Source organism: Pongo pygmaeus, chromosome 14 (genome assembly GCF_028885625.2).
Source record: "Pongo pygmaeus isolate AG05252 chromosome 14, NHGRI_mPonPyg2-v2.0_pri, whole genome shotgun sequence".
NCBI lineage: Eukaryota > Metazoa > Chordata > Mammalia > Primates > Hominidae > Pongo > Pongo pygmaeus.
The window spans coordinates 61,717,075-61,742,970 of NC_072387.2; the positions used below are offsets into that span (position 1 = coordinate 61,717,075).

Here is a 25,896-nt window from a genome sequence, read left to right on the forward strand (position 1 = left end):
CTGAGGCAGGAAGATTGCCTGAGGCCAGGAGTTCAAGACCAGCCTGGGCAACACAGCGAGACCCCATCTCTTAAAAAAAAAAATTAGCAAGGTATGGTGGCACACACTTGTAGTCTCAGCTACTTGGGAGGCAAGAGGATCTACCTGAGGCAAGAGGATCTCTTGGGACTGGGAGCTCAAGGCTTCAGGGAGCTATGATGGTGCCATTGCACTCTGGCACTCCAGCCTGGGTGACAGAGTGAGACTCTGTCTTTAAAAAAAAGAAAGAAAGTCAGTAGGTAGAAAGGTTTAAGGAAAAAGAAGACATAAGAGGTGCATAATATGTGTTTATTACTTTTTAAAAATTAGAGATGCCAAATATTAAGTTTCTCCCAATTACTATATATATTTCCAAAAAGAATAACTCTACTGAGCTTATGAAAACAATATGGTTCATTATAAAGAAGTCAAGCAGCAAAGAAAGGTACAAAGAAGAAAGAAAAAAGTCACTCCGTATCCCACTATACAGAAATAACCATCATTAACAAAGGGCAATATCATCCTATGTATCTCTCTCTATAGAAATGCAGACAGGAAAAAATACAGAAAAACTGAATTTGGAATATTCTGTAACAATTTAAAATAAAAAAATAACTCTACTTAATTTAAAAAATCCTAAAAAGTGAAATAAAGCAAATTATTTATTTTAAGTACAAGAAATATTAATTCCCAAAATATTTTCTAAAGTTTAAAAAATAAGATAAAAGAATATTAAAAGATTGGTGTCATTATACTTTTTAACTTCACGTGCCAAGTGTAGGCAGTACTTATTAACTAAATATTAAGAAAAACTGGGAAAACTGCTATATTACTATTTTTATGCGATTCACCTCTGTATAACATTTATTTGGTGTTTATAACCATTACAAAGTATTACGACAGTTATTTTGCCTTGTTTTATATGTAAATGAATTCACTGCTCATAACCAGCCCTTTTCCCATGGCCTCTCTATTTTTGAGATTTTCATTTGATCGGCATAATCATGATTGCATTTCTTTAATGAGTAGGATTGCTCCCTCAAAGAATGGCTGTGATTCTTTGTTTGCGTCTTCCCTTCAGAACTCTGGAGACTTTGCTTGACTCTGTATCACTAATTTCTCTAGTGATATGTGCTCTTCATCTGCATTCCTTCTTCATTTTTGAAGTAGCTCTACCTCAGCTTTGAAAATAGCTAATGATTAATATTTATCTGATGAAATATTAATCATATAGTACCTACCTGATGTTAGTGGGTATCAGGCTACCTACCAGGTAGAAGTATTAGGTAGATTGGCAACTGATTTGAAGCAGTCATCAATTTGTTAGTTCTCTTGCCTGGGTGGTGTGGGAGGATCCCCATTCAACTCAGTTCTAGGACCAGCTGTTACTCACTCAAAAGTCCCACATGTCACAGTCTCACCGTGTTGAAATCTGACTGTTACTGCCTTCTCTCCCTTCTTTACCCAGCTTTCCATCTGTTGGTCTCTCTTAGGTAGGATGAGAAGTCCCACTCAACGTGGTTTCTCCTGGCTCCACCTGTAACTCTGCAAGGTCAATCTGCACCTCTAAAGGGCTATTTGCTTCTTGTGGCTTACCACATCTATCCATCTTATGCTTGCAAACATAGTTGTATTTGTCTTGGCCTCTATGATGGACCTGCACAATATTTCAACAAACAGATGATTGCCTTATTTTCTAATGGTTAAGAATCAGGAGATATTGCATACAAAGATATGAGTTTCTGGCTTCTCTTGAAATATCAATGACTTGATGATACTGGGACCACATTCCTACAGCTATCTAGAGGTAGGATGCCCTGCTCCAAAATGCCACAGTCCCCACATTCCCCGATTCTCTTTGACATAGCCTGTGTCAGCCACTTACGTTAGATGCCTGGCAGCTGTAAGATTTGAATGTGTAACCACTTTTTAAGCAAAACATCTTGCAATTAAACTTTTTAGGTATAGGGTGATAGCTTATTGGATAAACCTTTTGAGTGATTATTTATGGAGCACCTATTAGGTATCTGGCACTGTGTCAGATGCTAGAGACATAAGACAACAAGATGTAGTCACTGCTGCTAAGGAGTTCCATCTAGTGTGGGAAATAAACAGCCAACAGATAGAAATTGTATCTTTTGACATGTGCCTCTGATACGTATATAAACAATAAGAGATAGCATCTGTCAAGGAGTTTATGAAAAATACAATTAGTCCTAAAGCATGTTTTAGGAAGAAAAGAGTGATCCCATCTTGGGGCCTTAAGGGCAAAGTATTTGAGCTGGTTCTTAATGGCTTTGCAAGCTTTTAATTGGCAGGTGGGTGAAAATTGATTAGCCCAGAGGAGACAAGGCTGCAAGCAAACCAGAGCACAGAAATGAAGAAGAAATGGGAGAACCTGGGCCCTGCAAGTAGTGCTGCTAGCGGGAGCTGAGGCTTCATTTTTGGCAGTTGGGAAAGATATGGCTTGAAAGGTAAGTTAGGGTGAGATGGGTAATGCTAAGATTTGAGTTTTATCCTTTGTACAGTGAGAAGTGACCTCAGGATGCAATGAGGGGAATGACATGATCAAAGAAAGGTTTTTGGTGGATTAGATATTCTACTCAAGCAGGATGAATTAAAAGGAGAGAAATGCAAAGAAACCAAAATTTATAGACTACTTGTTATATACAAAGCACTGTGATGTTAAAAAAAAACCTGGATGCTTATGGGATTTTCTCCCCTAATACCTGAATTTTAAGGAATGCAAACAAGATATGTCTTGATGTGTGTATCAATGTATTCGTTATATGATACTTGGTGAACCCTTTCAAACTGAAGACTCGTGTCTTTTTTAGTCCAGGAATGACTTTATTTCTTTGATTATTGATCTTTTGAATACTTTGATCTCTCTTTCTGGAATTCTTGTTACACATAAGTACTAGATCTTCTGGATCATTCGCCCCTGTGTTTCTCATTTATTTAATACTTTATCACCTTTATCTCTTACACTCTAAGTTATGGGGAAACTTCTTGAACTTCTGCTGTAATTAAATATTCAGTTTTAATACATAATCCATTTGCTATGCACTGCACTTATTGCATTCTAAAAGCTATCTGTCATTTTTAACCAGTAATAAATATTTTCTGATGTCAAAAAATAAAATGGCATCATAAATGATATTTTAAAAAATGCTCTATGAAGTTATCTCACTGAAATCCTCAGAAATGTACCTATAGGAGGCATTTTTATTTCTATTTTAAAGAAAAAAAAACTAAGGTTCAAAAACTTTATGAGTCTTGCCCAAAGTCTCAAATCTAGTATGTGAAAGTGCCTGGAATAGCTTTCCTGACTGTCTGACTTCAAAAACCATGGTTTGACCCCTTCCTCTGTATCATGAGGAAGGACTAGCATCACAGAGAGCTCATAATAATTATTATGCTTATATCATATGTTCCAAGATACTAAAGAGATAAAAATGCACAATTTATTCAGGGTCCAATCTCTATCCTTCTGGCCTTCTGAATTTTGGAGAGAATTTGATAGGGTTGGAGAAGGCTCTAAAGCATATCCTTTAATCCTCAACTGATCTATTAGCTCCTGACCAGAACAGCTGGAACAAAGACTCTGAAAAAGAATATTTTACTAGTAAATTTTTATATTTTATTTCTTCTTATCCAAAGAGAGTCTTTTAAGCTCTCAAGGGAGGGAGAAAAGGTGGGCAAGTCATGACGAGGGTAATGAGATTCTCCTGCTCCAAATTGTTCAGAACACTTTAGCCACCTGCTTTGCCCAGAATCGCCATGCTGGCAGAGACCAGTAGAGAACAAAGCAATGGTTTTTGGAGTAGTCTGGCACAGTGGGCCTTCTTCTCATCTCCCTGCAGGTGTGTGCATGTGTGTGTTTGTGTGTGTGCATATACTAGTGCCACACTGACACAGCTGTTAGAATAAGCTCAAAGTTTTCTTATCTTAATCTCCAGGATTTTTTTCTCTCTAGTTCCAGGTGAGCTTTCCTAACCTTTTCTTAAAGTAATATACATATATATATATATATATATAAAATCTGGAGATGCAAATATTCACTTAAGTGATTTAGAAATACTTTTAAACAGTTTCATGAAAAACCATGAGAAAGAGAGTTTAAAAAGCTAGCTCAAATTTCTCTTTTAGAAAGAGAATTTTGATTTGATTTTTTACAAGTTTTATGTACCTAGGAAGGAGAGAGGAAAAAGCCCTAGAGGGTACGCTAGCTAGTAAATTGTGGCACAGGTCTAGGATTTCCCTGGTTCCACTTATGCACAACCCTCATTCCACTTCTTTGGAGGCTCCTGTTCAGCTAGAGGCAGACCTGGGTCACCAGCAGCCTCAGGAGCCATTTCCTATTCCTTTGTGTTTCACCTTATTTAGTGCAAAGAAAATGGCCACAGCAACAATGTATGGGAGGTAAGGCTGAAGACGTCTTTCCAGCTTCTTCTTCAGTGTACTTGAACTTGTCAACATCTAGCTTTGCTATGGAAGAACAATTCGTTGAGACTATTGCATCAAATAGTATTGAACATTCATCAGTCACAATAATGATGATTAAGGCTCAATGTGAATGACAGCTGGTGGCTCTTGGTTTCTACTATGTGTGACAGCAATCTGACAAAATCCTGAAACAGCCTTAGGGATAATGGTTGGACCAGAGTGTGGCATCTTCCAACTACATCCAGGGTGTTAAGTTTGGTTTTGAATGCCACACTGTGGAAGTGACAGGAACACATTTGAGCACATTCAGAGGAGGGCAATGAAAACTAGATACTGGAGGCACCGCAGATGCTTCATCTACAGGAAAGAGCCTGAAGAGGCACATTGACACCCAGAGTTGACTGGTTGTGTGCTGTTTCAGGCAAAGATAAATGCATGCTAGAAATGAGTTCTATGGAAGGAATAACTTCTCTAACAACGACAAAATGGGCTACTGTAAAGGTAGTGAGCTCCCTAACATCAGAAATGCTCAAATGTATGCACCAGATGACCTACATCACAGATTCTGTGATCTTCTGATTTACTGGAGTCTTGCAAGTGACTTATTTAAACAAGTCCATGTATAGCTGCCAGCTATGGTTGATGCCTCTTTCCTGTCCTAACAGTCTCTTCAACCCAATCTAAGCTGGCTTCCATTCCAGCAACCTCATGGAGATTGCTTCTGTCAAGGCGACCAGCAACTCGCAGTCACCAAACCCCAATCTTCTCCGTCTCTAACATATTTCACTTTTTCAGAGGCATTTAGCACAATGGCAACTCCTACTTTCTGGAAATAGATTCTCCTGCTGGCTGCCATGACCTCATATTCACCCAGTGGTTTCCTTCCTACTTCACTGACATTCGTATCAGTCTCGTTTGCTAATTATTCATCTTCTCCTCAACATCTAAATGTTGACATGCCCCAGGGCTCCCCTTAGCATTCCCTTTTCTTCTCTGTTTGTGTTGACTCTATGTGGTGGCTTTAAAACATGCGTGCAAACTCCTTGACACTCTTCTCATCCAGAGGTGAGATCTATGTCTTCTTCCCTTGAATTTGGGTTGAACATAGTAATTCATTTGTAATCATTAGAATGCAGAAGGAGAGATAATTTGTAACACCAAGGACTAGGTCATAAAAGACCATGAAGTGTCCACCGGGTTCCTTGGGACATTAGTCTTAGGAATCCTGAGCTTCCGGCACTGAGGTGGTCACAGTGAAAGGAAGCCCAAGCCTTTCAGGAGGCCATGTGTAGTGCTCCAGCTGAGGACTCAGGCATCATGGAGCAGAGACAAACCTTCCCTGTTGTGTTCTGCCAAAGTTTTGACCCACCATGAGCATAGTAAAATGGTTGCTTTAGGTCACTAAATTTTGGGGTGGCTTGTTATGCAGCAACAGAACTGATACATTCCCTAAGGGGGCTCATGCTGTAGCATGACTTTAAGTACCGTCTATAAAAGCTTATGAGTTCCAAACCCACTTTCCAGCCCTGATCTCTTCCCTGAACTCCAGACTCTTAAATCCAATTATCCGCAGGTTTACTTGATCTCTCCATGTGGGTATTTAGTAAGCATTATCTGAAATGCAATATGACTAAAACAGAAAGCTCAACATTAACCTTTGTCCCTTGAGCTTGTTTCTTCTCTTTCCCCCATTTCTGTATACATCTAGTTTTTGAAGTCAAAACTGTTAGTCTTATCTCTGCCTTTTACCCCTAAAATCATCAAAGTATACCTAGAATCTGTCCCGTTCTCTCCATCTCATCTGCTTCTGTCCTAATCCAAGTTATTGTAATTTCTCTTCTCATCTACTGTCATATCCACTGAACCAGTTTTCCTTCTTTCACTCTGGCTCTCAAAAATTCCATTTTCTACACAGTAGCCTATATTAGCTATTTATTACTGTGTAGCAAATTACCCCCAAATGCAGTAGCTCAAAACAGTAATATTGATTATCTCACAGTTACTGTGGGTAAGAAGTCTGGGTACAGCTTATCTAGGTTCTCTGGCAATGATCTCAAAGCTTGACTGGGAGAGAGCTGCCTCTTAGCTCACTCATGTGATTGTTGGCAGGATTCAGTTTTACCAAGAGCCCAGCTTCCTCATGGAATGTTGGCTGGAATCCTCCTGTGGTTCCCTTGTCAGGTGGGACTCTCCCTCAAGCAGCTTACAACATGGCAGTTGGCTTCATTAAGGTGAGGGAGAGGGAAAGAGAAGGAGGACTGGCAAGTCATAGCGTTTTGTAACCTAATCATGGAAGTGACATCCCATCACTACTGCCATGTTCTGTTAGAAGCAAGTCCCTCAGTCCGACCCCCTCTCAAGGGGAGGGGTTCATACAAGAGCGTGCATACCAGAAGGTGGGAATCACTAAGGGCCATGTCAGAAGCTGCCTACCACATGGCCACAGCGTGATCTTTTAAAATCATAAATCACCCCTCCTTAAATCATATCACACCCCTCCTTAAAACTTCCAATAGCTTTTGCTACATTTTAGAATGAAATCCAATATCTCGTTGTTTTGCAGAGCCCCACATATCTAGCCTGCTTGTCTCACCTCTAAGGTTACGATGCTTTATTTCATCAATTTCACTCCAGCCTTCCTGTTTTTCTTTCTGTTCCTTAAATTCTCCAAGTATGCTCCTTCCTTGGGGCTGTACATTAGGTGTGCCACCTTTTTGGATCACTTTCCCCTGTTTATGTAGAGATAGCTGGGTTTTCTCACACAGGTCTCCACTTCAATGTCACTTCCTCAGAGAGACATCCCTGGCTGCTCAGCTTAAGGTGGCTCTCTAGCCTCTATGACATTAACCTCTTTCATTCTCTGCATTGCTCTTATTCCTATTTATATTATTCTTATTCCTATATTCATTAATTTACTTACCATCAGTCTCTTTCCTCCCTTCTCTCCCACAAGTAGAATGAATTTAATGGGTTGAAGAGTTCCAACTTTGGGTCATTCACTCTACACCTTTAGCAATAACAGTCTCTATTAATAGAATTGCCAGGGACTTTCTGGCAATTTTCATTACTACACAATTTTCATTACTATACAATTTTCTGTACTACTACTACAAAATTTTCATTACTGTTTATAACAATAGCTGACAGTTATATGATACTTAAAAGGTGGCAAATACTGTTTCAAATGCTCATTTAATCATCACAACATCCACATTCTACAGATAAAGAAAGCCAGGCAGAGAGAGAGTAAGTAAGTTGCCCAAGATCACACAGGTAGTAAGTAGGATGGCTGGAATATGACCTCAGGATCTAACTTTGGAGTTCTTGCTCTTAATGAGTACACTTTCCTCCCATTCATGACATGTACAATTCTGCAACATCCGTCCATCATTACTCAACACAGGAATAGGCAGGTTGCCAAACTCGTGCAATTCCCACTACTCACTGGAAGGCATTTCCCCCCAAAGTATGCAGAACCTGTAGTTTTTGAATTTGTTTGTTGTCTTAACTATATTTCTACCATTTTAGTGCCTGTGTTTCAACTATCTGGGACAGGGAGAGGAGAAATGTTGAAACGTAAAGAGATACATTCTCCAAAGTGCTCTTTGAAGTCATCGTTTTACCCACGGAACAGATTATGTTTCTAAATATCTCTCAGATCTGCCCCGGCCTGGAGTTGCAAGAGGGCTTTCAGAAGTTTTTCTGGCTTTTTGGCAGGAAGAGAACAACTGCTAGCTTGGTTATGACCTAAAAAAATACTCCCTTGCTCTAAAGATGTTATTGACTCAATGACACTCTCTGTGTTACACCATCAAACACCCCCCTTGACTGTAACAGTACAGAGTTTTACTGTGTAATTGCTTCATTTTCCGTCCATGTGGAGCTACCCGTACGGTTCCACTATCCCATCTAGTCACCCTGCAAACTTCTCTCCACACATATTGTGAAATTTAGCTGGTAATTTTCCAGCAAAGGAATTTCTCCTGCCCAGATAATGATGATCACATGGCAGACAACAGGGGCAGGCCAGTTGCCAAGCACTGAGATAGAATAAACATCACCCAGCTTCCTTTTCCCTCCCTCTTGAGAAGGAACGGTGATGTCTTGAGAGTCAGAAAGAAAACAGTGACCAAATAGACATGATTTATTGAAAAATATGCAGGGCTTTGTTCGGAGGTCTGTCAGGGATGTTGTCTCCTCAGGGAGCCCGCCTCTTCCCACTGCTGCGCACAGAGGGCCTGCACGCGGACGCCATTTTCTTTGGTACACGCTGTCTCTAGGTGGAAAGGCTATTTTTTGTTTAAGCTGAATATTCACCTGAACAAATAGCAGATGTTGATGAATATTAATTTGTGCTTAGATTAATGCTTCAAAGTGTCAATTTAATTTCTGTTTTACTATTCAGGCCCTGATTGCAATGAGCTACTTCAGGATGTGGGGAGCATACACCTGGCTGGGGGCGGGGCTGGAGGTCTTCAGGGAGTGGAGCCGGGTCTTCGGGCTTTTATCTCTGCAGTGGGACAATGCAGAGATAAAATTGTCTCCAGTGGAGTCCAGATTCCCCCTGGAAGTCCCCCAGCTGTGCACTGGCCCAGTGGAGAGCTGGCAGCTCCTGAGAGACAGAGAGAGAGAGAGAGAGGGCAGAGACAGCAAAAGAGCGAGAGCTGAGCAAGTGCTTAAGCTGGGCTCCAGGCTCGAAGTGGGACAGGCTGCTGGGATTGCTGGGATGATCCCCTCATGGTCTCCTTTTAACATATCTCAGTCCATTTCTCTTGCTGACTTTTTAGATTCCTGAGAAGTTTAATCCTAATTTGTATCCTCCTAAACCCATATGGTGAGGGGAACAGAGCATGAGTTTGAACTCAGGCATATTAGCATTTAAATCCTTCCCTTTCCTGAGTCCCAGTTTCCTCACTCGTAATACAGAGTTAGTGAGGGAACTAAGTGGTACCTGCGTTCCATGCTTAGCATGGGCCTGGCACCAAGTGGCACTCCATAAGTTAGATCCCTGTCCTCCTTCCCTTCTGATGGATAAACTCATTCTCAAAGAATGTAAAAATTTAAACTTTTCCTTATTGAGTTTTCAAATATCTCTCTGTTGTGTATGTTTATTTCTTTATGTTGCTCAGTTTCCTGATTCTCTGACTTATTAGCAACTCGGTAAGTACACATGACATAAATGTTTCTATTTTGAGTTTTTCTGCCAGAATAATGTGAATACCATGGTTTTGTTTGTTTGTTTTTTAAAGAATGCTTATGGCACCATATTCCATATTTGTCTTGTTCTTCCTTGACCTATGTTGCTGCTTCTCTGTCAGCCGGACAAAGAGAATGGATTTCTGTCTCACTGAGAATTACCGTTTGAAGTCTGGGTGGGGTGACTCGGCTGTGCACGGTGGCTCATGCCTGTAATCCCAGCACTTTGGGAGGTCTAGGCGGGTGGATCACCTGAGGTCAGGAGTTTGAGACCAGCCTGGCCAACCTGGTGAAACCCCATCTCTACTAAAAATACAAAAATTAGCTGGGCGTGGTGGCAGGTGCCTGTAATCCCAGCTACTCGGGAGGCTGAGGCAGGAGAATCACTTGAACCCAGGAGGCAGATGTTGCAGTGAGCCGAGATGGTGCCATTGCACTCCAGCCTGGGCGACAGAGTGAGACTCCATCTCAAAAAAAAGAGAATTGCCCTTTGCAGACCTAACCTCGGTCCTACCATGGACTTGCCTTGCCATTTTGCCTTCTTGTTCTTTCCACCTCACACACTCTCATCCCGCAGACCCCAGATTGTTGGCACATTACTAACTGCAATCAAAAGAATCCCGAGTAATGCCAGTATGTAGGATTTTAAGGTCTTGAGTTCCTGTGGTGGAAACTGTTGACAGCAGGTTTCAGCATGCTCTGTGGATTCCCACCTCCCTCTAGTTCTCTTCCTGTTATGTTTGTTTCCCAGGGCTGTGATAACAAAGTACCAAAACCTGGGTGGCTGAAAATAACAGAAATGTATTATTTCATGGTTGTGGAGACGAAGTCCAAAATCACGGTGTTGACTGGGCCATGCTCCTTCTGAAGTCTTTAAAGGAGAATAACTTCTTGCCTCTTCCAGCTTCTAGTGGTAGCCTTCGATCTTTAGTGTTCCTTGTGTCTCTGTCTTTCCATGGGGTTATTCTTGTGTTTTCACATCATGTGTCTGTGTGTATTTGTGTCCAAATTTCTCCTTTTTATGAGGATAGTAGTTATATTGGATTTGGTTTCATCGTAGAGTTAAGTTGGTTACATCTACAGGGCCCTTATTTCCAAATAAGGTCATATTGTGAGATATTGGTTATATCTGAGCTCAGGACTTCTTACTTCAAGTCTGTTAATCAGGGCAAACTTGTAATGATTCAGCAGCGACCTTCATTTTCTCTTCAGCTGTTAACATCTCTACCCTTGACCCTAAGAAATCCTATCTGTCCTTGATATCCCCTCCATCAACATTCTCTGGTCCCTCTGTCTTTATCTTTGGGATTTCTGTGACTCTGGCCCCGGCCCCCACTCTCTGACCAGCAGTTTTGGCTCCTGCTGGGTGCTTTCTCCTCTGCTCTTCTCTTCTGTTTCCTTGCAAGGACATTTCTTTTCCTTGCCCTTCTCCCTTTCATCTCACTCTCTTTGTTATTCTTAATTCTTTCAACACTGCAGCATCCTGGTCCCTGATACCATTCACCTATATTGAAAACTGGCTGGTAATTTCCATCTTCTTTGTTTATACATCAGCACAATTCTTTACCACTTTTTCTTGACACGCCTCTGTTTTTTTCAAAGCAACACACATAGTTTCCAGTGTATTTTAAGTAGCCTTAAGACACCACTTTATACTGGAACACAACCCAGTTTCCTACCTCTGCTGCCTCTTCCAAACACAACATGGGTCCCCTGGGGGATATTGCCTGTTCTTTCCCAAGCACTGAGAGGTGCCCTCTTGCTAATGTTATGGCATGGTGCTTTTTCAACAAAACTTAAGGAGTCTAGTTGGCTGCTCTTTTAACAAGCTTAGTGCCCTTCCTGGGAGAGTTACTTGAACTCATTTGAAAGATTACCTGGCTGATACTTCTGCCTGAAAGAATAACTATCCTAAAGTACCCGAGGTAGGTGAAAATCTAGTCTATATTTAAAACCTCCAGAAAAAGAGAATCAGTTTAACTCCCTTGATTAAAAATAATCCCCAATTTCAGGGCCCCATATTTTCTTCTGCTGTATTGTACATACTTGTGTTCTGAGTGATCTGATCTTCTTTATCACTTTTTAGGTACTATATGTGTGCTGGAAAAAATCAAATCTAATTCCCTTGGCTTAATGCCTTGCCCAAGCTCCAGATCGATATTTTTAGCTCTCTGCCATCTCCCTGGGTGTCCTGAAGGCACTTTACACTTAGCATTCCTCCATCCCTGCTGCCTTCTTCCTCTTGTAGTCTAGATTTTGGTTACCAGCCTCAGTCACATCCTCCATCTCCCAAGTTATACAGCATTATCCCTGGTCGTGTCTCTAATCAGTTAGTGAACACTACCATTCCAGCAGAGGAGGACTATTTCTATTGTATTTCTGTTTTCTTCTCATCCTCTTCCTCAACATTTCTCACTGAACTCCAGCACCTCTACCAGTCTTCCTCTTCAGTCCCTCTTCATCCCAATCCAAGTATACTTCTTTTGAAAAAGTAAAGTTGACCATGTAACTGTTTTTTCTTTGAAACTCTGCTGGTTTCCCATTGCTTGGGATCAGTCTCTGAACTCCGTATGTTGTCATTCTGGGTGTCTCAAATCTGACTCTGACCTTCTCATTCTTCAAGCTCTGGCCCTCTACTCTCTCTCTCCCCCATCAAGCGTACGAAACTTTGCCAAACCAAGCCTCTCATTGTGTCTTGGAAACAACATACCGTTCATGCCTTTGCACTTTTGCATATACTGTTTCCTTTGCTTGAGATGCCCTTTCCTCCATTACCAGACAAATTCCTTCTCGCCTTTGAGACCTAGTGCAATGTTAAATTCTTGGTAATAGTACTAATAGAATCCCCCTTGCTAGGGCTGATGTTCCTCTGTACTGCATCCCATGGTACTTTATTCACAGTTGCATGGTACTACTCTGTACTTTATAATTTCCTTTGTCTCCTTCATTAGACTATTCACTCACCAACAGCTAGTACACAGTGCCTGGTGTTCAACAGGAAAGCCATGAATGTAACTCAACTCTATGTCTTTTTATCTCTTTACCTTCCTTCCCTTCTTTTTTTCTCCCCTTAGAGAAAAATCTGAGATAGTGTTTCAAAATCTACGTTATATAAACTATCAAAAAACAAACTAGCTGAGGTTTTAAAAAAGGTGGTGGCAGTGGATACTGCTCAGCCATAAAAAAGAATGAAATCCTGTCTTTTGCAGCAACATGGACAGAATTGGAGGCCATTATCTTAAGTGAAACCACTCAGACACAGAAAAACAAATACCATGTGTTCTCACTTACCCGTGGGAACTAAATAATGTGTACCTATGGACGCAGAGTGTGGAATGATGGACACTGGAGGCTTGGAGGGGTGGGGGTGAGGTGGGAAGGGGCTGGATGATGGGAGGTTGTTTGGTGGGTACAGTGTGCATTGCTGTAGTGTTGCAGACACTGAAGGCTCTGACTTCACCATAATTCAATGTATCATTGTAGTAAAATTGCACTTTTACCCCATGAATACAATCACATAAAAAATAAAATAAGATTTGAAAATCAAATCAAATAAAAAAAAAGAGTAGTCGGATCAAGTGAGGGATGGGGTTAGTGTATCTCCTGCCTGTCTTGAGTAGCCCAGCACTAGAGATGGCTGCAGAACTTTTTTTGAGCTTCCCAGCAGCACAAACAGAGGGTACAAGATCAGTTTATACAATTATTAGTATCTATGTAAGAAGATAACTCATTGCTCTGGGAAACAGCAACCACTCTAAATCCTGAGACCTGAGAGAAGTTTCTCATGAGGGCACATGTGATTTAGTGAACACTGCCATCTTCTCCCTCTGATTTCCTGGCTGAGCTATGGAAAAATAGTATAATATTTGTCCAGTCTCTACATTAATGAGTTTTAATGAGGAAATAAATATATTTTCTTCTAGTCTGTGTCTAATGGGCAGGGACAGAAAAAAAGAGTAGAGAGGAGAGAGTCACCATTTTTGGACTAAAAGCCCTGACAGATTCATTTATTCACTCATTCATTCATCAAACAATAACTCTTAATTAAATGTCCACTTTATAGGAAATTTCCCTTATACCCCTATTGTGCAATCTCTCCTATCTTAAAATTCAGCTGGAAATTATCTTACCATATATCAGCTCTTTCAAATCAGAGGCCAGAGGATGCATCGCCTAAATTGCTTTGTAAGGATTCAGCACTCAGGCTGGAGGTTTTTCAGTGGCAGCTAATGGTTGTCATAGGGAAGAACAAAAATGGCTCTTGGACATGCTTCTTTTTAAGCGTCCAGGGAACATTTTCTGGCTCTGGAAAGATTGCTTTCACAGAGCAATTTTAGCCATTATCAACTGAGAATAAAACCTACTTTACAAAATTAAATTAGCTAGTCTTCCCTCCCAGATTCATTTTTCCTCCTTTAGTGTGATGAAACCCATCTCTGTTTAGCAGGCCATGTAACCTCTCCTACCTCGTTGTTCAAATCATTTAGTAAAATAAAAAGGCTTTAAAAAAGGAGGTTGCAAATATAAACACGAGTGCAATTAAGATCTTGACTCCATTACATTAATATAACTACTTTGCATGGAGTTCATTATGATGCACGTCAGGGTTTTAATGTTTTCTCCGGTTTAGTGCTGTCCTCAGTTAGAAGGAAACAGCCTGCTTTAGGAAACAATTGCCTCTTGGGTTGGAAAATAGTTTGAATAGGATTCCATTGTGATTAATTAAACTCACACTTGATAAAGTAGAGAGAACCAAACAGTTGTTCTTTAAATTGACAGCATATTCGGTAAATAAAAAAAATTTATAACACCAAATTTAAATTTTCCTGATGTAATAATATAGTATGGAAATTACTCATCTTTATTTTTCTCTTTTTGCTGAAAACATGGTGAGCCTTTATTTTTTTCCTATGCCAAAAATAGAGGCACAAACGAGAATGAGGGAAATTGAAAAAAAGGACTTAATTAGTGAGCGCCGGCATGATAATATGGATATAAGCCTTTATTTTCTCTCCATTACCCTCAAATTATTTCTCTCAAACATTTTATCAGACAATTCTTCTTCACAGTCAGCTCTAAATGTGTGCTGCCTCCATGAGGAGGGGCCGTCCATCTTTCTCCCTGCGTAACAGCCTCCCTTCCTGGAAATCAGTCTCCAAACTGAAAAGCAGCTCCTCTCCCCTTTCAGTTCCTCTCCTGACCTAACCCACGCCTCCACTCCACTCAGCAGGGCCTTCAGGAAATAACCATTGTCAGCCCTTAGAATATGAGGCAAGCTACATCAGTGACATTAGAGAACTGTAACTAACGTGTCTGAAAGGAGAATAATGAGCCCTGCTTTGAAAAATGTCATTTTCACTCAGCCTCTCCTCTCTGTCTCTCTATTTTGTCTTTGCCTTGTTTTCCTCTCTCCTTATGCCTTTCTTTGTGCCTGTGTTTTTCTGTGTCTGTCCATCCTCCTCAGTAAGTCCATCCATTTCCTCTCCCTGAGCACCACCTCATCCCGGCATCCTTCTTTGCTTTCTCTCTCTCCCTCCTCCCTTCTCCCCTCCTCTTAAATCTAAGTCTCTGGGTTGCAATCAAGATCCTTGAAGCTGGCTGGGTGTGGTGTCTCACGCCTGTAATCCCAGCACTTTGGGAGGCCGAGGCAGGTGGATCAGCTGAGGTCAGGAGTTCAAGACCACCCTGGCCAACATGGTGAAACCCCATCTCTACTAAAAATACAAAAATTAGCCAGGCATGGTGACATGTGCCTGTAGTCCCAGCTACTTGGGAGGCTGAGGTAGAAGAATCAATTGAACCCAGGAGGCGGAGGTTGCAGTGAGCCGAGATCGCGCCACTGCACTCCAGCCAGGGCGACAAAGTGCTCTCATCTCAAAAAAAAAAAAAAAAGAAAAAAAAATCCTTGAAGCCAAATAAAGAGTGATGGAGCATGTCTCTGGAGAGTGTCTTGAATTAACTGGCAAGACTCAGGAACTGCTATTAATGAATCAAGGCAGCTAGCTCCCCAGGGTCAGCCAGTGTTACTGGGGCAGCACATTCAAATACTTTTGGTCGTCATTGAGAAGCTCAGTTTGGGCCTTAAGTGCTGATTTCTTTTCTGATGGAGTGTTGCTCCCAAGGCTGCAGCAGGATCTGTGTGATACTTAAAGTTACCTCTCTTGGTGTTGTCCATTGTCGACACTGTCACCACCAGGGCATAGCCCACAGTGAGCTCTATGAGCTGACCCAGCTAGAGAGCAACATGGGCCTGAGGTAGGTGGGGACAGGATTTAAACTTTCCTTAGCCTTTAGGGTAGGGGTGTCCAATCTTTTGGCTTCCCTGGGCCACACTGGAAGAAGAAGAATTGTCTTGGGCCACACATAAAATACACTTAACACTAACAATAGATGATTAGCAACAAACAAACAAAAACACACACAAAAAATCACAATGTTTTAAGAAAGTTTATGAATTTATATTGGGCTACATTCAAAGCCGTCCTGAGCCACATGTGGCCTGCAGGCTGCACGTTGGACAAGCTTGCTTTAGGGTGTACCAAAGAAATATGTCCCCTTAAACACCTTCTACATTTTGGAGGAAAGCCAGCTTCTCACAGGGGACTGGTAGCTTTCTGATAAATAGCCTACTGGGCTAAGACACCCATAAGCATACTTGTTTGCTCGTGATGTGCAGGCTTGAGACACAGAATTACCAAAGCGTTCTGCAAATTCAAAGAGATGAAATACGATAGAAACTTTATTGATTTGGCACACTTGACTTTCCCTTTCTGAGCTTTTGATGAATGTCTAGAACGAATGTATAACAAACACCCGTGGTCCAACTGCTGTCTACTGATTTCTGATTCTTTTTCCCTCTGTGACTTCACAGACCTTGTTTTACGGACTTTTCAAGACAGTTGAAATAATGTATTTTTAAAGAATAATTTATAAAATGAAAACTAAACCCAGGTTTTAGCCTTGTTCACCTAGCAAGAATAGAGGAAAAGAATTAAAAATACTTTTAAAGTCTAGCTATTAGGGAATATAGTAGCTAAAAATTTACTTACTCTTACTTCTTACAATCTTTCAGTCCTTGGTGCCATCTATAAAGTTAGAAAAACAAGAATTAGAAAATCCTCAGGTCAGTTCAGTCTAAAACATATTTATTAACTATTATGTACCAGGTACTGATGAAGGGCAGGGATCCTGGGGTAAGTAGGACATGGTTCTTGCCCTCAAAGAGCTCACAGTCTTCATGGACTTCCCAGAGATTGTATGAGGAAAGTGCTGAGTAAATGTCACTTCTCTTCTTTTTACCTCGATATAAGGACTTTCTAAGGACAGTGGGCAAACACTCATTAGAATCCTTTCTTATCTTAAATGGTTGGGTTTCTTCCTATTTGTTTTGTGTTCTTGGTCAAGTGGTAGCATCTCTGTACTCATATACCACTTTGCATATACTTTTACTTCCAAACTGTGACCAGGGGATGTTTGTTAAATGCGTGCATGCATGAGGGCCTGAATTGTTTTGCAATTGCTTTTTAAAATCAATTTGTCTTTTACTTTGGACTCTATGAACTCTTTCAGGAAGAGAAGGCCATGTCTTCCTCATGTTTGTGTCCCCAAATAATATGTGCTCACAAAAACTCTTGGAGTTACATTTAATTTCGTGCCTCCTTTTTGGGTGAAAAATGGGATGCTTTTCTCCTTGCCCTTATCCCAAACACACTGGGTGTGGGATTGTTGTGAGGACATATAAAGTGTGGATCCCAGTGGATCTGCATAGCTTGGAAAGCGTGGTTTTGGGGGTGAGTGGTGGCAGCTATCATACATTATGAACAAGCATGGCAGTGTGTTTCTGGGTGTTCTGCTCCGAAGAGTTTCTGCAGAGACCAATTCTTAGCAACGATTAAGTAAGCATTTTTTTCTTCCTTCTGCCAGCTGTGAAATGAAGGTGTTGGCTACCTTCTGGTTTCCTCTAAATTAGCATACCCCTCTCTTGGTTGCAGATATCGTATATAAATCCTCTGTAGGTGCTTGTTCATTAGCTCCATGAAGTTTCTTTGGGTCTCTCCTCCCTTCCTTCTCTCAGAATCTCCCTGACATAAGCTCCTCATGGTTCCTAACCCTTCAGGCTTATCACTTTGTCGCATTGTCCTCTTGCCTGGTTTAGAGGTAGTAGCCTGATTTTGGAATTCTTAAGATATTACTGCAATGAAGAGCCTCTACATTTTACTTCTTAACAGTGACCCAGAGGTACCTCACCCCAGTCTCATCTTTGGTCCAGGGAATAGAACAGCCTAGGGCTCTTCACCTTGTCCTGTATCTGTGGAGAAAGCTGTGATTCCCCTAGGATGAGCTGATGTTCAGAATGAGTACAGCTTTCTCAACTGGAGGTGTAGGAGTCGGGGAAGATTGTGGGTGGATCTAAGGTAAGCATCTTTCCTTCTTACTCACAGGACACACAGCTAGCTTTGCTTTCATCCAGGTATACAGCAGAAGAGGTTTGTGGATGTCATTTGCATCTCCTTGCTAAAGATAGGCAGCAAGTTCATATGCTGGCTCCTAGAAGGGAAAAGTTGGGAAATGCCATAAAGAACTTTTTTTGGGATTAGAAACTATTGAGAATGCTTGCCTCATTATTAAAAAGATTCTAGAACAGGACAGATCTAAGGAGATACATCTGATCCTAGACTTTTTTTTTTCTTGTTTTGGAACACTCGGAGTCTGGCCCTGTCACCCACGCTGGAGTGTGGTGGCGTGATCTTGGCTCACTACAACCCCTGCCTCCCGGGTTCAAGCGATTCTCCTGCCTCAGCCTCCAGAGTAGCTTGGATTACAGGTGCCTTCCACCACGCCCAGCTAATTTTTGTATTTTCAGTAGAGACAGGGTCTCACCATGTTGGTCAGCCTGGTCTCGAACTCCTGACCTCAGGTGATCCACCCGCCTCGACCTCCCAAAGTGCTGGGATTACAGGCGTGAGCCACCATGCCAGGCCTGATCCTGGACTTTTAAAGTCATTCCTCTACCCCCAGACATTCAGCTCCAGTGAAAGGACAGTGTCAAGGGCAAAGGCAGCAAAAATCTAAGGGTTTTGGAGAGTGGTTGGCAGGGCCAACTTGGGGGCCTGGCTCTGTAACTCTTTCTCATTTTTCAGTTGTCTCCTTAGCCCTTGGGAAGGCTTCTAGATGCACAAATGCTGGATTCTGTGTCCTCCTTCAGTGCCCCCTTAACACACTGTGCCTGCAATTCTGCCAGCACCCAGCCCATCCAAGGCCCATGTTTGTGAGACCATAAGAGTACTGAATGCAGGGGCTGCTTCTTTTGCTGCATGTGCCTGCAGATATGTAATGTCACAGAGACATTACAGGCATTCACTGGAGACTTGCTGAATGAGTATATTAGGCAGCTCCTTTATAGCACAGGTGGTCCACTCTAGGAAAAGCCCTGCTACCTCAAAATGTCCCCAAGGTAACTTGTGCCCAGAATGTGCCCATGGAGTATTAACTTTAGGGTTTACATTTTTCTCCCTAATTCCTACACAAAGTCTGTGAATGAACACAATACCTTCTCTTCATGAATTTATAAAGACCACCCTTGTCCTAGTTCCTAGCAAAGGCACATCTTCGATGAATGCTGTTTCCCCTTTGATGATATGCAGACAACCCTGGAAGCAGTGGCATTTTACACTGTTCAACAGGAATTAGATAAAAATCTGGAGAAATTTGTGGAGCAGATTGTTGTACCAGGAGAGAGCACATAGAGAATTAAATAAGTTAATATTTGAAAAGCACATAGTCAACACTGTATGTCTTTTTAAATGGAGAAACAAAGTGTTACTGCTGTTATTGTTATTATTAGACACTAAAACATTATGCAGACTGCAACATTATTGCTTAAACTACCAAAGTTCTGATATTTCAAAAAGAAAATGTTTTACATTTTGGAAGTCTCCAAAATATAACATGGAAGTACTCTTGGCTTGAGGTTTATTCTATTTAACACCTTTCAATAGGGCAACATCTGGATGTTATCAAGGCTTGGCAAGATGAGATGCCAAAATTACAAATTCTGGAAATGCTGTGCATTAGGCACTCTTGTCTTTGCCTGTAATTGCCTTAAAGATATAAAAGAGCCTGATTGTAATAACTCCCCTAGTGTAACTATTCTTCATTTCTATTCCACAAGAGAAGATAGCAGGAAGTAGTATCACTCTAAGGGTATGAGTAGGGAGAGAAGGAGCTAATCCTTAAATATGTGTGCCCTGCATCTCAAATAAGCCCTGAACAACAGTGTGAAAGGATTATGGGTACTCTTATATATATCCCTTAACCTATTAACTGGAATAATTGTTGCACTAAGATAAGACGCCCCTAAGTATTCCAGGCTAGGTGGCCCTAGGTCAGAAAGCATTTATTATTTATTTCCTAAAGTCCTGTTCTCCAGTGATAGGGACGGAAATTTGGCAGACCGGGTCTCCCCCTGTCAAGCAAGTGAAATGGTTGTTTCATTTTTAATCTGGATCCTTTGCCCTGACAGATAAATCTGAAGAGTGCTGTTAAGAATGTGATGAATTGGGCTTCTGGTGATGTCTGTGGGAAAGGGAGCAAGATACAGCAGCCTGGAACTACTTTCATTGCACACAATTGCAGGCCTTTTAAAATGAAATTGGTAGAGCCAACCATTTCCGAGAAGACTTAAGCAAGGAGAAAAGTTTGTCTCAAACATGCCTTGGATTCTCTCAGTGCACTTCATCTCTCATTTCAAGGAATGTGTTGAGGGTCTTTGGATTGAGCTGGAATAATGGAGAACACTTGAGTACTATTGTGGCTCAGTTAGTTTTGCCCCTGGGTACCATGACACTTTGTGAGCAGAGAAATGGGTGCTTCTGTGTTACAGTTCAACAGCTCTAGCTGGAGGTGAGCTGTGTAACATAGAGAGGGTAAGGCATGTCTGAGTCACTCTTGGTACCACGTGGCCAGATACCATGCTGCCAAGCATAAAGATAAGCAGCAGTTTAATCCTTATTTGAGTAATCTGACCTGAGGAGATAGCCAAACTGTGATTACCATTCCCAACTAGACTTTTGAGATGGGCAGATCACCTGAGGTCAGGAGTTTGAGACCAGCCTGGCTAACATGGTAAAACCCCGTCTCTACTAAAAATACAAAAATTAGCCGGGCATGGTAGTGGGTGCCTGTAATCCCAGTTACTCAGGAGGCTAAGGCAGGAGAATCGCTTGAACCCAGGAGGCGGAGGTTGCAGTGAGCCGAGATTGCACCACTGCACTCCAGCCTGAGCAACAGACTGAGACTCTGTAAAAAAAAAAAAAAAAAGAAAGAAAGAAAGAAAGAACAAAAGTGGTAAAGCAGTCAGGGTTTGGTCAGGAGACAGAAATCACAATAGTACAGTCGTGAGTTGCATAATGACATTTCTGTCCAACACAGACTGCCTATATGATGGTGGTCCCATAGATTACAATACTGTTTTTACTGTACCTTTTCTATGTTTAGGTATGTTTGGATATACAAATACCATTGTGTTACAATTACCTACCACATTCAGTACAGTAACATGCTGTACAGGTTTGTAGCCTAGAAGCAACAGACTATGCCATAGGGCCTACGGTTGTAATAGGCTATACTATCATCTAGGTTTATGTAAGTACATGCCATGATGTTCACACAATGATGAAATTGCCTAACAACACATTTCTCAGAACATATCCCCATCATTAAGCGAGACATGACTAATAGTTTGGACGGGGAAAACTTAATACCACATAAAAATTAGGAACTAATTAAAGGGTATTAGCTACTAAGAAGTATAAAGGGAATTCTCAAGAAAACTGGTTATAAGACGCAGGGAGCAGTCACTAGGCATAGGGCTGAAAGACAGCATTCAAAGAAGGTATAACCTTGAAGGAAGTCCTTCCAGTTCAGTTTCAAGGCTGTGATTCATTTAATGTGGTCTAGTAGATGTCAGAGAAGTCCACTGAAGTGATGCAGGATGGGCTGCCGAGCAGGAAGCCACTTGTTATGGTGAGGGTGAAACTCTTTGGAGGGTTTGTGTCATCAGGTCTTTTGCATGCCCCTACCAAGGGAACTGCTGGTTGGCAAGGAAGCAGCTCAGTGTTTTCTTTTCTTATTTTATTTTATTTATTTATTTATTATTATTATACTTTAGGTTTTAGGGTACACGTGCGCAATGTGCAGGTTAGTTACATATGTATACATGTGCCATGCTGGTGCACTGCACCCACTAACTCGTCATCTAGCATTAGGTATATCTCCCAATGCTATCCCTCTCCCCTCCCCCCACCCCACAACAGTCCCCAGAGTGTGATGATCCCCTTCCTGTGTTCATGTGTTCTCATTGTTCAATTCCCACCTATGAGTGAGAATATGCGGTGTTTGGTTTTTTGTTCTTGCGATAGTTTACTGAGAATGATGATTTCCAATTTCATCCATGTCCCTACAAAGGACATGAACTCATCATTTTTTATGGCTGCATAGTATTCCATGGTGTATATGTGCCACATTTTCTTAATCTAGTCTATCATTGTTGGACATTTGGGTTGGTTCCAAGTCTTTGCTATTGTGAATAATGCCGCAATAAACATACGTGTGCATGTGTCTTTATAGCAGCAAAATCACAATGAGATATCATCTCACACCAGTTAGAATGGCAATCATTAAAAACTCAGGAGACAACAGGTGCTGGAGAGGATGTGGAGAAATAGGAACACTTTTACACTGTTGGTGGGACTGTAAACTAATTCAACCCTTGTGGAAGTCAGTGTGGCGATTCCTCAGGGATCTAGAACTAGAAATTCCATTTGACCCAGCCATCCCATTACTGGGTATATACCCAAAGGACTATAAATCATGCTGCTATAAAGACACATGCAAAAGTATGTTTATTGCGGCATTATTCACAATAGCAGCTCAGTGTTTTCTAAAAACAGAGCTGGAACCAGAAGAGAAGCCCCTTCCTTGTGCAGTGTCCCTCTAGCGCCCTCTACTGACAGGGCCTAACAGTGTTCCCGCTAACGAAAGAAATTAGGTCCAGCTCGTTATCATAATGTAGGGCAGAAAAGGCCATATGTGGGGCTCAGAGGCAGTAAATTGGAACAGGCATAGGCGGTGAAGTAAAGGTTGCCTTAGAGAGGGGCGAGGAGGTTGGAGTGGGTGGAGCTGCAGATAAATTAGGATGAGACTAAGCGATGCACTGAGCATGGTCCTGAAGCGTGGCTGAAAGAGTGGGGATGGAACCGAGGGGGAATTAGAGGAATACTCAGGGGATGGAATAAATAGGTCTCTGTGGCAGATGAGCCAGAGACGGGCCAGAGGGAAGTGGCAGGCATGCACCCTAGGTTTGGTGGCTTTCCTATCTGAGAAAAATGGCAGGTTTGGGTTTCAAGGAAGATAATGAATTCTTTGGACTTCTCAATTTATGGTACCTGTAGACTATCCTAAAATTCAGAATTTCCTGGAAAAAGCACAACAGATTCAAATATTCAAATACTCAAATATGTAGTGGAGCTATAGAGTTCCACAATTGATACAAAACTCACATGCAAAGAAAAAGAATGAAAAACAAATTTCCACCTTAAGAAGAAATTCAACAAAATTTATTTTCAGAAATAAACTTTCTTCGAATTCATAAAAATCTAATGAATTTCCATTAAAGCTTGGAGCTGTAGTACTTTTTTATAATATGGGAAGTTGTAATTTAATTTTTTCAAAGATTGAGAGGTGGGATTTCACTATGTTGCCCAGGCTGGACTTGAACTCCTGGGCTCAAGGGATACTCCCATCAACTTCTGGAGTAGCTGGGATTACAGGTATGCACTGAAACTATAATTTGAATAAAGATCACCATTAAAGTTCAGTGTATTTGTACATGTGTTTCTGTGTGTGGAGTTTTGTTGTTGTTTCGTACAGAAAGAAACTTTTAAAAATCTGTATATAATTTCCAACTGAATGAACTTTCTATATTAAACAGAGTAGAAAATATAATATTTTTACACCCTGCTACATTTTATTGCAGGCCAAAAGCTGTCTCACTCTTTCTGTATATATACACATATGCCCAAAGGAAGGAGGTGGAGCTAATGGGCTGAGAAGTCAAAAAACAAAACAAAACAAGTGTATTTTTTCCTTGGCACTCATTTCTCGAACCACACATTATAGCACTTAGTTGTATTTCGTATTTTTCTATTTTGTGTCCAGTTGCTTTCTGTATATAAGTCCTGCTTCCTCTTTCATGCTTATTCCTAGAGGGCAGGACAGATACCACATGCTATTTATTCTTCACAATTTAATAAGAACTTATCAATAAAGAATTCATTTTTATTGTTGAACACACGCTTACTAAGCATCATTCTGAGCCAACACACGCCTAGGTGATCCTTGGAACAAGCATGAAAAACACATAGTTCCTGTCCTTGAGGAACTCATGATTTAAATGAAGAAAAATGTAAAATGAGACCATTTTGATAAAACATATTTGGATGCTTAAAGTGATAATCCATTCTTTGGTCAGACTCTTGAATTTTGAATGGATCTTTGAAATAAGGATCCAGGAAGTACCATCCATTCTTTCCACCAAAGTTTGTGAGTTTACTGGGTATCAGACACAGTGTGGGCTAATCAGAACTCCAGTAGTATTTGTATGCAAAAGTCAAATGAATGTTCCCATATTATATGGAATTGTACTGGAGAGAACATCAGAACAGTCTAAAGCTTTATAAACTTGACAAGAACACTGAGAAGAATAACGAGTTAATCTTCCACAAAATGCTTTGAACACAGAAAGTACCAACATAAGTGCTAATTATTATTATTAGCCCCAAGACCTTTTTCCTTTTTCCCTGTACTGTTAGATCCATCATAAAATTTCTTGACTTCAAGGGAAAGTATTGTTCTTTACATGAGCACTTTTTGTGAAGTCAAATGTTAATATATGCATTTATGGAAAAAACACATCTTTCATTATTCTTTTTATCCTCCGTAGAGGGAAGACATTGTTCATTTATCTATTCTGTAAGGTCCCTAGCAAAGCAATGTGCATTTTGTTACTCTAAGTTGGCAATGGCTGGCTTGCCTTAAGAAGAAGCAAACTGTAGATTTAGAATCTTATCTGGGGCCAGGCATGGTGGCACGCACCTGTAGTCCCAACTACTGGGGAGGCTGTGGTGGGAGGATCACCTGAGCCCCTGGGAAATCGAGGCTGCAGTGAGCTGTGATTTCATCACTGCACTCCAACCTGGGTGATGAAGCAAGACCCTGTCTCAAAACAAACAAAAAAAATCCAGCCACAACAGAAAAAACCCCAAAGAATCTTAGCTAGGACTACAAACTAGTGAGATTTAGAAATAACAGAACTTAGGTAAACTAAAAATATTTGCATTTTAAAGTGGTTACCAGGGGAGACTATAGAGTCTACACTATCAGAGATCTGTCATCACTCCAAATATTTTGGTTCTTGTCATCTGGAATTGCTTTCAGAACCACTTGTGAAAACCATATTAAAAGCTAGTGCCATTACTTCATTTCACATCTGATACACAGAAAAGAACATGAGAGACCAAAAGTGAAAAATATATCCAAAGGGAGTGCTCTGTGTTGGTGTGTGCAAGGCTCAGAAAGTCAATGAGTTAGAAACTCATTGCAATAATATGAAGCAAATCATTCTATACACACCCACATAAACTCAACAAAATTTCAAACACAAACATTGAAAGGTTTTAAAGCATTTTAAAATTTCAAATTTCTGTTATACTGGATCTCATGGGTAAAAAAAAGTCAAAATCATGTTTAAAAGGCATTCACCAAAGAAGGAAAGAAGGCAAACAGGGAGAATAACCTCCACGACTCCCCACTCCCAATACACACACACAATTCCTCTCTGCCCTCTTTCCAGGAGTCTAATGAAATGTTCTGAAAAACCAACTAATGACCACCCCCTCTCCCAGGCTGTTTCTTCCACCACAGGTGACAATAGTCAGAAATTTTTGGTTACTTTCCGCCATTTTCTAATGAGCCCGTTTGTTGTCTGGAACAGGAAAGAGAAGTAGATAATGGGCAGCTGGAACATAGAGCTGGCTAGTCACAGGCTCTTATTCCTTTCCCTGTCTCATACATCTTTTTAAGGCTTGTATTGGTTTGCTAATGTTTCTGTAACAAAGTACCACAAACTAGGTGGCTTCAACAACAGAAATTTATTGTCTCACAGTTCTGGAGGCC

At 41.0% G+C, this 25,896-nt stretch overlaps 1 long non-coding RNA gene across 1 annotated transcript; it reads right to left on the reverse strand.

Moving 5' to 3' along the window:
• Positions 1-1,599: 1,599 nt before the first annotated feature.
• On the reverse strand, positions 1,600-21,760 carry LOC129011244 (uncharacterized). The gene is made up of 5 exons (XR_008493292.2): positions 21,564-21,760; positions 19,214-19,361; positions 18,103-18,210; positions 16,713-16,748; positions 1,600-1,675 (listed from the first exon to the last, which is right to left on the reverse strand). It is a non-coding gene; the product is annotated as an uncharacterized LOC129011244 (long non-coding RNA).
• Between the last annotated feature and the right edge of the window lie 4,136 nt (positions 21,761-25,896).